The following is a 15134-nucleotide window of genomic DNA, read 5'->3' as shown; positions in this document are numbered from 1 at the left end:
CTGTTGAAGAAGAACTAACAGAGCAGGGGATATCATGACTACCCCCCCAATTGTTATTACGTTTAGTTTGATCTTCTAAAAATTTGTAAGCCTCTGAGGCTCCTTTACTTAGGAAACTACCCCTATTCATTATGTCAAGGACTTCTTTATGGTGATGTTGAAGTCCTTTGAAAAAGGCACGAACTAACGTGTCTTTCGCTAAGTTATGATGTGGACACTCTATAAGCAGATCGGTGAAACGATTCCAAGCCTCTGAAAATGTTTCATGAGGATTTTGTCGAAAGAAATGAATCTTAGAAAGCATCTCATCCGCCTTTAGGGGTGGGTAAAAAAATGTTCCATAAAAACAGTCGAACAAGTTTGGCCCACGAAGTCCACGTAATTAGGCTTTGGGCAGTTAACCAAGACGCCTTTATCGCCTAAGGTGAAGGGAAATACCTCGGTTTAATCTGTCCGCACTAACGGTAGGATGATGGAATGTTGTAAGGACTTGTTCAATCCCACGCGATGTTGGTAAGGTTTTTCATGGTCTAGACCATGGAAAACGGGTAACAGATTAAATATGTTTGGGGAATTCGAATCCTTCGTTGGTCCGCTAGAACGATGCAAGATTTAGGGCTATCGCCAAAGCTTTATAGAAGTCGGAGAGAGGAGTCTCTTCTTCACCATAATATCAGGTGTAGTGTGTGAAATTCTAGATAGGCGTGTTGTATTTATTTCTACGAAAAACAAGCCCGATTATACTAGAATTAAAACTCCTCCCATTTAAGATGCGAGGAGTGGAAGAAGGAGTACCGAATGCCTCCTTGCTACGCGCGCTTGAATAGCGCCTTGTTTACGCTGTTCGTAAATAAGAGATTAGAACACTGAAAAACTTGACAACTCGAAGTTCGAATCAAACCCGGGGAAACCGAAAATTTCAGCTTTACGCTGGCGCCTATCTTGTAGCTGGCTGGGGCCTTCGGTGTAAATTCGAAGTTCCAAGAACTTAGCTGGTGGTCTCCTTCATGATGCTGGCCGATTAAAGAAGAAAATTCCAAGAACTTAGCTGGTCGCGCCTCTTTGCTGGGCTGGCCATTGTATTGTTGAAATTCCAAGAATATAGCTGGTCGCCTTCCTTGTATGGGGCCCGCGGTATTTTTTCCGGAATTTTTCGACGCTGAAACGAATAACCACAGTATGAATCAAACAAGGGTGGGTGGGTTTAATGGGACTTAAAAATGACTACTTCTACAAAGAAAACAATGCTAAAGTACAACTAAGATGGCAGCGGCGCCATTTGATAATATGTAAATGTATAGTTTAGCTACGAAATGAACTACGAATCCAAAACGTAAGTAAACTAGACTTTCTAACTTTTACGTGTTTGATTATCAAATCTTCTACTCTCAATGCGAATTGCACTAAATGGAGTACGAAGTTCGTTCCACTCCTAGTTCCCTAGCATGGATTGTTTTCTAAGTCTAACTAGTCGCTCTTAAGTCAATGAGAGCTTTACGAAGGGTGTTATACTACGATGAAACTAAAATGAGTCTACGTTGAATTTAACTACTTAATACTATGGAAATATGCTTGTTTTGAATCTAGATAAAGAGATTGAGGGAATTGAATCCACCTCGACTCCAACTTAACAACCTAGTATAGAATGTTGTATCTCGATTCTCACGTTCTTACGGCAAGAAATTCGAAGTTCTAATCCCTAGTGTTCATGGCATTTCTACCGAAAGTAACTAACTAGCATGTGAAGTCGCCCACCCATTCTCATGGCTTAAACACGACTTTCTAGAGTGGAATAGATTCTACAACCAATTCTATACTAACCACTAAGTTTTCATCAAGGCTTCATCAACCCTCTAATGGAGGATTTAGCCTTGATTCATCAAACTAACAATTCCCATTAAATCTAAACTAAACATAATGAAAAGATTCTCGACTTTATGCGATTTCACTAAACAATAATCGAAATCTAATTAATAACTATGAAATGATAACAAACAATAATGGAATTTAGATCTATAAATCGAAATTGACAAAATAACTATTTTTATTATCTAATCAATCAAGAACAATAATTTGAGAGTTTAATCTAAAACAAGAATTGAAATGAAATTAAACTTAATTAATCTAATGAAAACTAGATCTAGAATTAAGGTTTAATGGAGGCTAACTAATCTAATTTATTTTCTAACCTAACTATCTACCATTAACAAAGAGCTAAGCTTTTGTTTTTATACATCCAGATCCAAAATTCGTGCATGGGCTTGGAGCCATGGGTTGGGCCAGAGAATCAGGCCCAAAACCCAATTCTTTTAGTCCAAAAAGGCCTCTTCAGCTGCAGTTAGCTTCCACAGACTTTTCGTCCACTTTTGCTCCTCTGATTGGGTCAAGGCTTGGACCATTGCAAAGCTCTTTCCGAGACGGTCGTTTTGACATAAGGTAGGCCTCAATCCGAGGTCTGAGTCCAAAGATATGGCATTCGGAAGTTCTGCTGACTTTTGCTCCTTTATCTCGCTAAAGTGGCACATTTCCGCACATAATGGACTTTGAAGCCTGAAATGCATAAAAACGCATAATCAGTGTTAACTCTTACTTATTATTCACATAATTGGTCTAACAGTATGATTATTAAGGGGTTAAAACTACAGTTTTGGGCTCTTATCAAGGAACAACTAGGAAAAAGTGCCAAAAAGTAAAGCTGTCAACGATCAAAGCCATAGTCAACGATAAAAGTGAACTCGAGGGCCCAAAAACTCAAAAGGACAGGAAACACTCCAAGGCTTCAAGGATCAATGACTAAACCCTTTGTAAGACATGGACTAAGTCTCTAAACCATAAACCCTAGCCTAGATCATATAAGTTAGATCTAAGATGAACAACTTCGAAACCCTATACCCTACTTTAAACACCGAAAGAATACAAAACTCTTGACTAAATGCATCTATGTGGGAGTTTGCATTTGAATGAATGCAAAACACTTGATTGGTTGAATGTATGCGAAACACTTAATGGAATTCACTTACGTGTGAGATTGCATTATAATGAATGAAAAGCACTCGATTGATTTAATGAACGTACCTACAAGCGAGCTTGCATTAGAAAGAATGCAAAACACAAGATTGAATGCAGCTACGTGTGAGCTTTCACTATAATGAATGCAAAACACCGGATTAAATGATTGATTGTAGAAAACTCATGTTCTTATCGCTTTTTCTGGATACAGCCCTATTCTTTAACTAATACATCAAAAGGCGTGTTATAGAGCCAAAAGGAGACAAAAGGACCCTAAAAGGGACATCACAAAATAATTGTGGAAAAATGCGAAAAAGTCAAATTGTCAAAAGTCAGCGGTCAACGATCAAAGCCATAGTCAACGATAAAAGTGAACTCAAGGGATCAAAAATTCAAAAGCAAAGGAAACACTCCAAGACGTCAAGGATCAATGACTAAACCCTTTGTAAGACAAGGACTAAGCCTCTAAACCCTAAACCATAGCCTAGATCATATAAGTTAGATCTAAGATGAACAACTTCCAAACCATATAACCCCCCTTTATACACCGACAGAATACAAAACACTTGACTAAATGCATCTGCGTGGGAGTTTGCACTAGGATGAATTCAAAACACTAGATTGATTGAATGTATGTGAAACACTTGATGGATTACACTGACGTGTTAGCTTGCATTAGAATGAATGAAAAACACTCGATTGATTGAATGAATGTACTTACAAGCGAGCTTGCGTTAGAAAGAATGCAAAACACAAGATTGAATGCTACGTATGAGCTTGCAATATAATGAATGCAAAACACTGGATTGATTGATTGATTGTAGAAAACTCATGTTCTTATCGCTTTGTCCTGATACAGCCCTATTCTGGAACTATTATATCAAAAGGCGTGTTATAGAACCAAAAGGAGACAAAAGGACCTTAAAAGGGACATTATGGAACAACTGGGAAAAAGTGCCAAAAAGTAAAACTGTCAAAATTCGGGCAACAATCAAAGCCATAGTCAAAGATAAAAGTGAACTGGAGGGCCCAAAAACTAAAAAGCACAGGAAACACAGCAAGGCTTCAAGGATCAATGACTAAACCCTTTGTAAGAAAAGGACTAAGTCTCTAAACCCTAAACCCAAGCCTAGATCATATAAGTAAGATCTTAGATGAACAACTTTGAAACCCTGTAACCTTACTTTATGCCCCGACAGAATACAAAACACTTGACTAAATACATCTACGTGGGAGTTTGCATTAGAATGAATGCAAAACACTTGATTGATTGAATGTATGCGAAATACTTGATGGAATACACTTACGTGTGAGCTTACATTTGAATGAATGAAAAACACTCGATTGATTGAATGAACGTACCTACAAGTGTGTTTGCATTAGAAAGAATGCAAAACACTAGATTGAATGCACCTACGTGTGAGCCTGCACTATAATGTATGCAGAAGACCGGATTGATTGATTGATTGTAGAAAACTCATGTTCTTATCGTTTTTTCCGGATGCCGCCCTATTCTGGAACTAATACATCAAAAGACGTGTTATAGAGCCAAAAGGACACAAAAGGACCCTAAAAGGGTCATCACGGAATAACTGGGGAAAAATGCGGAGAAGTCAAATTGTAAAAAGTCAACGGTCAACGATCAAAGCCATAGTCAACGATAAAAGTAAACTAAAGGGATCAAAAACTCAAAAGCACAGGAAACACTCCAAGGCGTCAAGGATCAATGACTAAACCCAATGTAAGACAAGGACTAAGCTTCTAAATCGTAAACCCTAGCCTCTCATATAAGTTAGATATAAGATGAACAACTTCGAAACCATATAACCCAACTTTATACACCGACAGAATACAAAATACTTGACTAAATGCATCTACATGGGAATTTCCATTAGGATGAATGCAAAGCACTTGATTGATTGAATGTATGCGAAACACTTGATGGAATACACTTACATGTTTGCTTGCATTAGAATGAATGAAAAACACTAGATTGATTGAATGAACGTACCTACAAGCGAGCTTCTGTTAGAAAGAATGCAAAACACAGGATTGAATACACCTACGTGTGAGCTTGCAATATAATAAATGCAAAACCCCGGATTGATTGATTGATTGTAGAAAACTCATGTTCTTATCGCTTTTTCTTGATACATCCGTATTCTGGAACTAATACATCAAAAGGCGTGTTATAGAGCCAAAAGGAGACAAAAGGACCCTAAAAGTGACATTATGGAACAACTGGGAAAAAGTGCCTAAAAGTAAAACTGTCCTTTGTTTTTTCAGTGTACATATTCAGTGCAAATATGGCAAAGGCTGCTAGTTAGTGCAGGGTATAACAAGCAAACAAGTCAGACATGGAGAGAAGAGGTTGAATGGGTGATCGAGAAAGCATCAGGAAAGGGATGCGATAAAGATGCCCTGAGGCTGATATTTAATGGTTTCATATATGAGGTATGGCAGGAAAGAAACCGAAGGGTATTTCACAACAAGCAAGCACCAGCAGAACACATAGTACAAGCTGTATTGAACGATACAAAGAAAAAGCTTCGATCATGTCAATACAGAATGAAGGAAGGACCGAACAGAGCACGACTTGAAGAGATATGGAACTTAGAGATAGAACTTGAGAGGAATCAGACAAAGTGGTGCAGATGGGAGAGGGATAGAGAAGATGTTTGTATCTTGAATACTGATGGGACATTGCAAGGCGCAAACGGAGGATGGGCAGCTGCGATAAGGAATTCCAGAGGAGAGGTATGGGAGAACAGAGAATAAAAACATTGCGATAATTGAGCTACAGGGATTAATGAACGGACTGAAGCTGGCAGAAGCCCATGACATAAGGAAGATAAAAGCCCAAACGGACTCAAGCAATGTTGTTTCATTTATGAAGGACTGCAAACAGTACCCATGGCAGGCAAAACACACAATGGATGAGATACACAGCTATGTAGGGAAGCTTGAAGAATTTTCAATTATTCATGTATACAGAGAGGCTAATAAGTTGGCAGATGCACTAGCTGCCAACATTCCTGCTATTAGATGTATAGAAATAGTACCTAGTTCATTCTCTGAAGATGTTAAGAAAATTGTATTTGAGGATGCCATAGGAAAGGAATATGCAAGAATGTAATAAGCTCATTTATTTATTAATTTTATGAAAAGGGGTAAGGGACCTCTTTAAAAACCCTGCTTATCTATCAAAAAAAAATAATGCTAGGTCACACGTAAGTGTATTCCATCAACTGTTTCGCATACATTCAATCAATCAAGTGTTTTGCATTCATTCTAATGCAAACTACCACGTAGATGCATTTAGCCAACTGTTATGTATTTTGTCTGTTTATAAAGTGAGGTTATAGGGTTTGGAAGTTGTTCATCTTAGATCTAACTTAGATGATCTAGGCTAGGGTTTATTGTTTAGAGGCTTAGTCCTTGTCTTACAAAAGGTTTAGTCATTGATCATTGAAGGCTTGGAGTGTTTCAAGTGATTTTGAGTTTTTGGGCCCTTGAGTTCACTTTTATCGTTGACTACGGCTTTGATCGTTGACCATTGACTTTTGACAGTATGACTTTTTGGCACTTTTTCCCAGTTATTCCGTGTTGTCACTTTTAGTTCCTTTTGTCTCTATAACACGCCTTTTGATGTATTAGTTCCATAATAGGATTGTATCCGGAAAAAGCGATAACATGAGTTTTCTACAATCAATCAATCAATCACGTGTTTTGCATTCATTATAGTGCAAGTTCACACGTAGGTGCATTCAATCATGTGTTTTGCATTCGTTCTAATGCAAGCTCACTTGTAGGTACGTTCGTTCAATCAATCAAGTGCTTTTCATTCATTATAATGGAAGCTCACACGTAAGTGTATTCCATCAAGTGTTTCGCATACATTTAATCAATCAAGTATTTTGCATTCATTCTAATGCAAACTCCCACGTAGATGCATTTAGCCAAGTGTTTTGCATTCAGTCGGTATATAAAGTGGGGTTATAGGGTTTGGAAGTTGTTCATCTTAGATCTAACTTATATGATCTAGGCTAGGGTTTATTGTTTAGAGGCTTAGTTCTTGTCTTACAAAGAGTTTAGTCATTGATCCTTGAAGTCTTGGAGTGTTTTCTATGCTTTTGAGTTTTTGGGACCTTGAGTTCTCTTTTATTGTTGACTATGGCTTTGATCGTTGACCGTTGACTTTTGACAGTATGACTTTTTGGCACTTTTTTTTTCTGTTATTTCGCGGATGTCCCTTTTAGGCCCCTTCTCTCCTTTTGGCTCTATAACACTTTTGGTGGTGTTTATGTACGGAGATAATAGGACAACCACCACACTCAAAGATAACCTCTATATTTTCAGCAGAGTCTCGGGGTTGGAAGTGAATGTTCAAAAGAGCAGTGTTTTCTTTGCTGGAGTGGATGATAGAGTAAGTACAGATATAGAGCAAACACTTCTTTTTTGCTAGGGATGAGTTGCCTGTGAAGTATTTAGGGCTTCCTTTAATAACTACAACGCTAAAGTCAGTACTGATTGTTATCCTCTAATCTCTAAGATCACAGGGAGGATTCAAAGTTGGAAGGAAAGTTACTGTCATATGCCGGAAGATTGCAGTTGTTAAAGGCAGTTTTGAATAATCTTAGTGTGTATTGGATGGCTGCATTCACACTACCACAAAAAACTATTGATGATATCAATAAGATTTTCAGGAATTTCTTATGGGACAGTGTCCAGATCGCAAAACAATCTCATACCTTGATAGGATGGGATGATCTCATTACCCATATGAGGATGGTGGGCTAGGGATAACGTAATATAGAAAAGGTTAACCAAGCAAGAACCATGAAGCCTCTATGGAAACTCATTACAAGGATCTGATAATTTGTGGGTACAGTGGGTACAAAAGCATCTAGTTAGGGGAGAGAATTTTGGCAAACTCAAAGTACCAAGTGATTGTTCCTCAAGTTGGAGGAACATACTTAAGTAAGGAAAGAAGCATCATCAATAGTTCTCAAGATCGATAGGCAATGGCAGAGAAACAAGTTTCAGGATGAACCATGGCATCCCTTTGGTATTTTAAGAGAAATGTTCCCACAAGGTCTGTTATATAACTCAAGTTTGTAACAAAAAGTGCAAAAGTAGCTTAATTGTATTTTCGATGGCAAATGGGTGTTCACAAACAATGTCAGACGTCACATAAGTGAGATTATTGATGCAGCAGAAAATGAGGTGGAGATAATGGGTGATGAGGATAACATTGTTTGGTCTGCAGCAACGCATGGAGAGTACAATATGAAGGATACTTATGATAGTCTAAGACGTATGAGGCAAGAAGTTCAATGGCACAAACTGGTATGGTTTACAAACAAAATACCCACACATTCTTTTATCAGCTGGATGACACTTAGTGGGGGACTTAAAACACTGCAAAAAATGAAAGCACAGAAGGTTGTGGACTCAGACACTTGCATATTCTGCTAGAGAGAAACTAAAACGGTGGAACACCTATTCCACTCGTGTCTCATACCACAATCCCTATGGGGAATTCTACTTCAGAAAATGGGATACCACAGGACAATAGAAACCACATGGCAAGGGGAAATTTTATGGATTGCATCCGTGAATGCAGGGAAAGGAATAGAGCATGATGTAATGAGGTTAATGTGGAATGGTTTCAATTATTGGATATGGAAATCGAGGAATGATAGGATATTTGATAATAAGGCGTTGAATGTTCAAACAGATAGCTCGAAGTTCGACGGTGATGTCGATCAAACCGGAAGGTGATACAAATCAAGATGAATAACGGACCAGAAGTGGAAAGGTTCACTGATATCTGGAATGTTGATGTGCATATTGAGCAAAGGAAGAAGAAATTAGTTCAGTGGCAGAAATCAGAAGATGGATCTCATATTCTTAACAAACTTCAAGCTTCACTAGGAGGTTGGGCAGCGGTGATTCGTGATAATGAAGGGAATGTTATAGTGGCGAGCCATGGCAGATCATCAAAGAACACGATCGATCTAATCGAGCTGGAAGTAGTCGAGCAGGGGTTGAAAATGGCGATGACTAAAGGAATAAGAAGAATTCTCGTGCAAACAGACTCCATGAGTGTCTTAGCATTCTTAAACGACATGTGTCAGTATCCCTGGCAGGCCGAGAACATGATTCGGGCCATTAAGCGATTGAAGGCCCATTTTGAAGAGTTTAACATTTTTCATGTGTTTAGGGAGTCTAATAAACTTGTAGACGCTATTGCAACGAATATAACGCCATGTAATTACATAGAATTAGTGCCAAGCCTATTTACAGAGGATGTAAAGAGTATTATAGATGATGATGCTAGGGGCAGGCAATATGTGAGAGAGTGAGAATGTAACAAGTTATTTTACAACTTTATTTTCAATAAAAGGGGTAGGGGGCCTCTCTGAAAACCATGCTTATCAACCAAAAAAAAAAAAGTGTATTCCACCAAGTGTTTCGCATACACTAAATCAATCAAGGGTTTTACATTCATTCTAATGCAAACTCCCACGTAGATGCATTTAGTTAAGTATTTTGTATTTTGTCCGTGTATAACGTGGTGTTATATGGTTTGGAAGTTGTTCAGCTTAGATCTAACTTATATGATCTAGGTTAGGGTTTAGGGTTTAGAGGCTTAGTCCTTGTCTTACGAAGGGTTTAGTCAGTGATCCTTGAAGCCTTGGAGTGTTTCCTGTGCTTTTGAGTTTATGGGCCTTTGAGTTCACTTTTATCGTTGACTATGGCTTTGATCGTTGACCGTTGAATTTTGACAGTTTTACTTATTGGCACTTTTTCCCAGTTATTCCATGATGTCCCATTTAGGTCCTTTTGGCTCTAAAACACGCCATTTGATGTATTAGTTCTAGAATAGGGCTGTATCCAAAAAAAGCGATAAGAACATGAGTTTTCTACAATCAATCAATCAATCCGGTGTTTTGCATTCATTATATTGCAAGCTCACACGTAGGTGCATTCAATCCTGTGTTTTGCATTCTTTATAACGCAAGCTCGCTTGTAGGTACGTTCATTCAATCATTCAAGTGTTTTTCATTCATTCTAATGCAAGCTCACATAAGTTTATTCCATCAAGTGTTTCGCATACATTCAATCAATCAGGTGCTTTGCATTCATTCTAATGCAAACTCCCACGTAGATGCATTTAGTCAAGTGTTTTGCATTCTGTCGGTGTATAAAGTGGGGTTATAGGGTTTGGAAGTTGTTCAACTTAGATCTAACTTATATGATCTAGGCTAGGGTTTAGGGTTTAGAGGCTTAGTCCTTCTCTTACAAAGGGTTTAGTTATTGATCCTTGAAGGCTTGTGGTGTTTCTAGTGATTTTGAGTTTTTGGGCCCTTGAGTTCACTTTTATCATTTACTATGGCTTTGATTGTTGACCGTTGACTTTTGACAGTTTGACTTTTTGGCACTTTTCCCCAGTTATTCCATGATGTCCCTTTTAGGGTCCTTTTGTCTCCTTTTAGCGAAACAGATAGGCTAGAAACGACATTTCTTATGTCAATGACACCAAAGGGATATTAAATGAATGGAATTGGGATATGGAATATAATGAAATAGAGCCACTTTGGGGTTCCCTATGAAATGAGGCATGGAATGGAGCCATTATGAAGAAGTTCCTGGAGTTACGAAGGAAGCTTCGGGCTCATAGTGGTCATGGGTTGAGAACGGGAATTGAACTCTACGAGATCTAATTTCCCGTTGTTCCTCAGTAGCTCAGTGGTAGAGCGATCGGCTGTTAACTGATTGGTCGTAGGTTCGAATCCTACTTGGGGAGATTTGATTCATTCTTAATTCTTTAATTCAGAATAAGAATTCAGAATGGAAGGGCTCGCTTTGACCATTAGGAGTAGGTAATCCGTTCCCTGTCTTTGTTTCTATTGCATTCTATCTCATGGTATCACATTCTGTTCTGCAATATTTGAGAATCGCCGTCAATACCTCGGTGTAGATCTGGGATAATACTTTGTTCCATAGCCCCAGGGCTATTTACAACTAGCCAATTAAGAATTCTCAGATGTACTAGCAGTGCATCAAAGATTTTTTTTTTTGATAGGCAAGCGGGGTTATTTAGAGGTCCCCTACCCCTTTTCATTAATAAAAAGAGCTTAGTACATTCGTTGATAGACTGTTCCTATAGAGTCCTCATATACAATCTTTTTAACATCCTCTGCAAAGGAGCTAGGAACAATATCTACAAACCTATGACTAGGTACATTTTTTGCAAGTGCATCTGCAAGTCTGTTTGTTTCTCTATATACATGAATAATAGAGAAGAACTCTAGTCTATCAATCACTCTTCTAATGTCTTCAATGATCTTGTTAGCCTTCCATGGATGATGCCCTCCATTCCTTAAGAAGGAAATTACATTGGTCGAATCTGTTTGTGCTTGTATCCTCTTCACATTGTACCTTTCTGCTAGCTTGAGTCCTTGTTGCACTCCTTGCAATTCAATCATTGCAATTGATGTGAAGCTTGACTTTCCTTTAGCTGCTGCTACCACTACTCCTTCACTATCTCTTATGGCTGCTGCCCAACCTCCCACTAAACCTTGTAATGTGCCATCTGTGTTAAGTGTGCTATTCCCTTGATCTGATTTAACATATTTGCATTGAATACTTCTACTTGTACTCACCTCAACTTGAACTAACCATCTCTCCATGAAGCTTTGCCTTGCTGGTCCTTTCTCCATCTTGATGTCAAGTGAGTTCATCTTGACCTTCACATCATGAATGATCTGATTTGCAACCTGTCTTCCTGTTTTGTATTGGTTCTTAAAGATTCTTGCATTTCTTTGCTGCCACACATGATAAAAGAATGCATTAGTCACCAACCGGATTGCATCTTGCCTTCCACCTTTGCCTTTGGACTTGTTAATAATCCAATGCAATTCATCTTCCCATGTAGCTGCTCTCCTCTTGTTAAAGCCTGCAAATAGTAAAATAGTATTCCAAATGTATTGGGAATACACACAAGAAAAGAACAAATGTTTCTCTGTTTCTACATCCCTCCAACATAACACACATAAATCAGATTGTATCACCTTCCATTCTTTGACTTTCTTAAGAGTTTTCAATCCTTCATTAAGAACCATCCACCCTACAAAAGTGTCTAGGGATTCTATTAGTGAACCAACAGATCCCATGCCAATCCCTAACTTGCCTTTTCTTCCTCAAGCTTTGATATGTATCTTTAAGTTGAAACTCCCCATGTAAAGAATCAGCCCATACAATCAAGTCTTCTCCTCCACCAATCTGAACTTCCTCTTCAATCTCCATGGCAATGTCAGGGAAGTGATTCCTAGTGTGTTGAGGAATACTCCACACTCCATCTGAGATAAGCTGCCCCACCTTTACATTAATATTAGTTGTAGAGTCATAAAGCAAGGCTTGAGGAAAATAAGGTTTCAATATACCTCTTGGGTGCCAAGGGTCCAAACCAAAACTTAGTGGATTTTCCATCACCAATCGATGATGGCGATAAGTTTTGCATCTACTCTGCCCTTCAAAATGTTCCTCCAACTCCATGATACATCTTGAGGAATACTAATTTGCAAAAAAGTTCCTTCCTCTGATCAGATTCTTGTGTATCCACTCCACCCATAATGTGTCTTTTTTACTAATAATATGCCATATATGCTTTAGGTTGGCAGCTGAATTAGTAATAGCCACATCTCTCACTCCTAATCCTCCCTCATCATAAGGAAAACACACATCCTTCCATCCAATAAGAGCATGAGAGCTTGTACTATCCGGCCCCTTCCACAAGAAATTTCTACATAATCTTTCTATAGAATCAATAATGGCTTGTGGTAGAATATAAGATAGAGACCAATATATGCTCATGTTGTTAAGAACAGCCTTAACTAATTAAAGCCTACCTGCATATGACAAGAACCTCCCTCTAAACCCTTGGATCTTCTTTGAAACCTTCTCAATCAATGGTAAACAATCAGCATAGGTAAGCCTTGTTGTAATAAGAGGCAAACCTAAATACTTGACAGGTAACACTCCTCTTGGAAATTGTATCTCATTCTGAATTGCTTGCACCACGGTCTCCTCAATGCCACATGTAAACAAGTTGCTCTTTCCAATATTAGCTTCTAGGCCCGTAGCCAATCTAAAGCTCCTTAGATTGCTTGCTAGAGTTCTTGCTGTAATTACATCTCCATTCATGAAGGCAATGAGAGATCATCGCAAAGGAAAGGTGAGTAATAACGGGGTTTTACATTTGTAATGAAGCTTATATGTTCCTCGCTTCTACACTTTTAAACATCAGATCTGAGAAGAGCTCCATAACTATTACAAATAAGTATGGAGACATTGGGTCCCCCTGTCTAATTCCTCTTGTGCTATTAAAGTATCCAAAAGGAGTGCCATTCACCATCACAGAAAAGGTTGCGGTCTCTATGCACACTCTGACCCAAACAATGAACTTCTCTGGCATACCAATTCTTTGCAATGAATAAACAACAGCTTCCCATCTCACTGAATCATAAGCTTTCTTGAGATCAATCTTTGCTGCACATCTTGGAACCCCGGAATCTCTATGATAATTATGGAGCAACTCATGGCACAACAATATATTGTCTTGAATACTCCTCCCTGAAATGAATGCAGATTGGTTCTTAGACACAATAAAATGCATTATGCCCTTCATTCTCATTGTAAGGATCTTTGTTATACACTTATAGACCACACTACAACAAGAGATTGGCCTGTAATCTCCCAAATTCTCTGGCCTTGGTACCTTTGGGATCAAAGATATGCATGTAGAATTTACTTCCTTCAACATATGACCAGACCTAAAGAAGTTCTGAATAGCTTTGACAAAATCATTGCCAATTATTCTCCAAGTAGCTTTGAAGAAATAAGAGGAGAAGCCATCTCCTCCAGGTGCCTTATCACTATCAATGCAAGATAGTGCCTCTGTAATCTCATCTCTAGTAACATCCATCTCCAACATATTCTTAACATCTCCACTAATCACATGAGCAGATTGTATATCATTAAATATAGAGAAATCCACCTCTTGTAACCCATCGGCTTGTACAAATTCTCGATAGAACTTAACACATTCCTCCCCAATGGCACTCATGTCATCTATAATGTTCCCATTCTCATCCCTCAAACAAGTAATTCTATTCTTCACTCTTCTCATCTTAACTCCTGATTCAAAGAAATACTTGGAGTTATTGTCACCCAGAACAATATCCTTGTCTCTAGATTTCTGCTTGTAGAACCCTTCTTCTGCTCTTGCTTCTCTCACATACTTCCCAATGATCTCTTTCTCTTTCTGTATCAGTTCATTGCTAAGAGGGAATTCTTGTAATCTTGATTGGACTCCATCAAGTTGCTGTTTTGTCTCTATTACTCTTGTCATTACATTCCCCACCTTGCTTTTGTTCCATTCAATCAATGCATACTTGACCTGCCTCAGTCTCTTCATAAAAATGAACATTGGATTACCTACAACTTCTGTATTCCATGCTTGATGTACAACATCCATAAACCCTTGTTCTTGAACCCATAAGTTAAAGAACCTAAAGGTTTTCTTTTGTCTATCCTTTTGTGCCAAGGAATAAACAACCATAGAAGAGTGATCTGAAATTGCTCCCGGATTCAAAAACTCAGCCTCATAATCTGAATACTCATCTCCCCATTCCGAGTTCACCATAACTCTATCTAATTTCCTCCATTTCCTTTGAACTTGCTTGTTATTCCAAGTGAAGAAACATCCTGTATATCTCAAATCAACTAATCCAGAAGTGTTAGTACAGTTCAAGAAATCTTCAAAATGATGACTCCTAGTTTCTCTCCCTCCAACTCTTTCATTAGGACTTAAAACAGAATTAAAGTCCCCAAGAACAATCCATGCATCTTGGAATGTCCTTGAATGTGCAACTAACTTAGCCCACAAATTCCTTCTCAGATTCCTATCATTACTTGCATACACAATGGTAATAAAGAACTTCTTACCACTTATAAGCACCACTTCAGTTGTAATACTCTGTGATTCACAATCAATTACTCTTACGCTACAAGCACTGCCATCCCACAAAAGCCATATTCTACCAAGGTCACTATAC

The 15134-nt window shown here is 38.4% G+C and overlaps 2 non-coding genes across 2 annotated transcripts; both read left to right on the top strand.

Moving 5' to 3' along the window:
• Positions 1-200: 200 nt before the first annotated feature.
• Positions 201-304, top strand: LOC147487868 (small nucleolar RNA R71). Its single transcript, XR_015203415.1, has one exon. It is a non-coding gene; the product is annotated as a small nucleolar RNA R71 (small nucleolar RNA).
• Positions 305-10750: 10446 nt separating this feature from the next.
• TRNAN-GUU (transfer RNA asparagine (anticodon GUU)) lies at positions 10751-10822 on the top strand. The gene has a single exon. It is a non-coding gene; the product is annotated as a tRNA-Asn (tRNA).
• The last annotated feature ends 4312 nt before the right edge of the window (positions 10823-15134 follow it).

This window comes from Coptis chinensis, chromosome 7 (assembly GCF_015680905.1).
Source record: "Coptis chinensis isolate HL-2020 chromosome 7, ASM1568090v1, whole genome shotgun sequence".
In the NCBI taxonomy this organism is placed as follows: domain Eukaryota; kingdom Viridiplantae; phylum Streptophyta; class Magnoliopsida; order Ranunculales; family Ranunculaceae; genus Coptis; species Coptis chinensis.
This window is presented reverse-complemented; position numbering and strand designations above follow the sequence as displayed.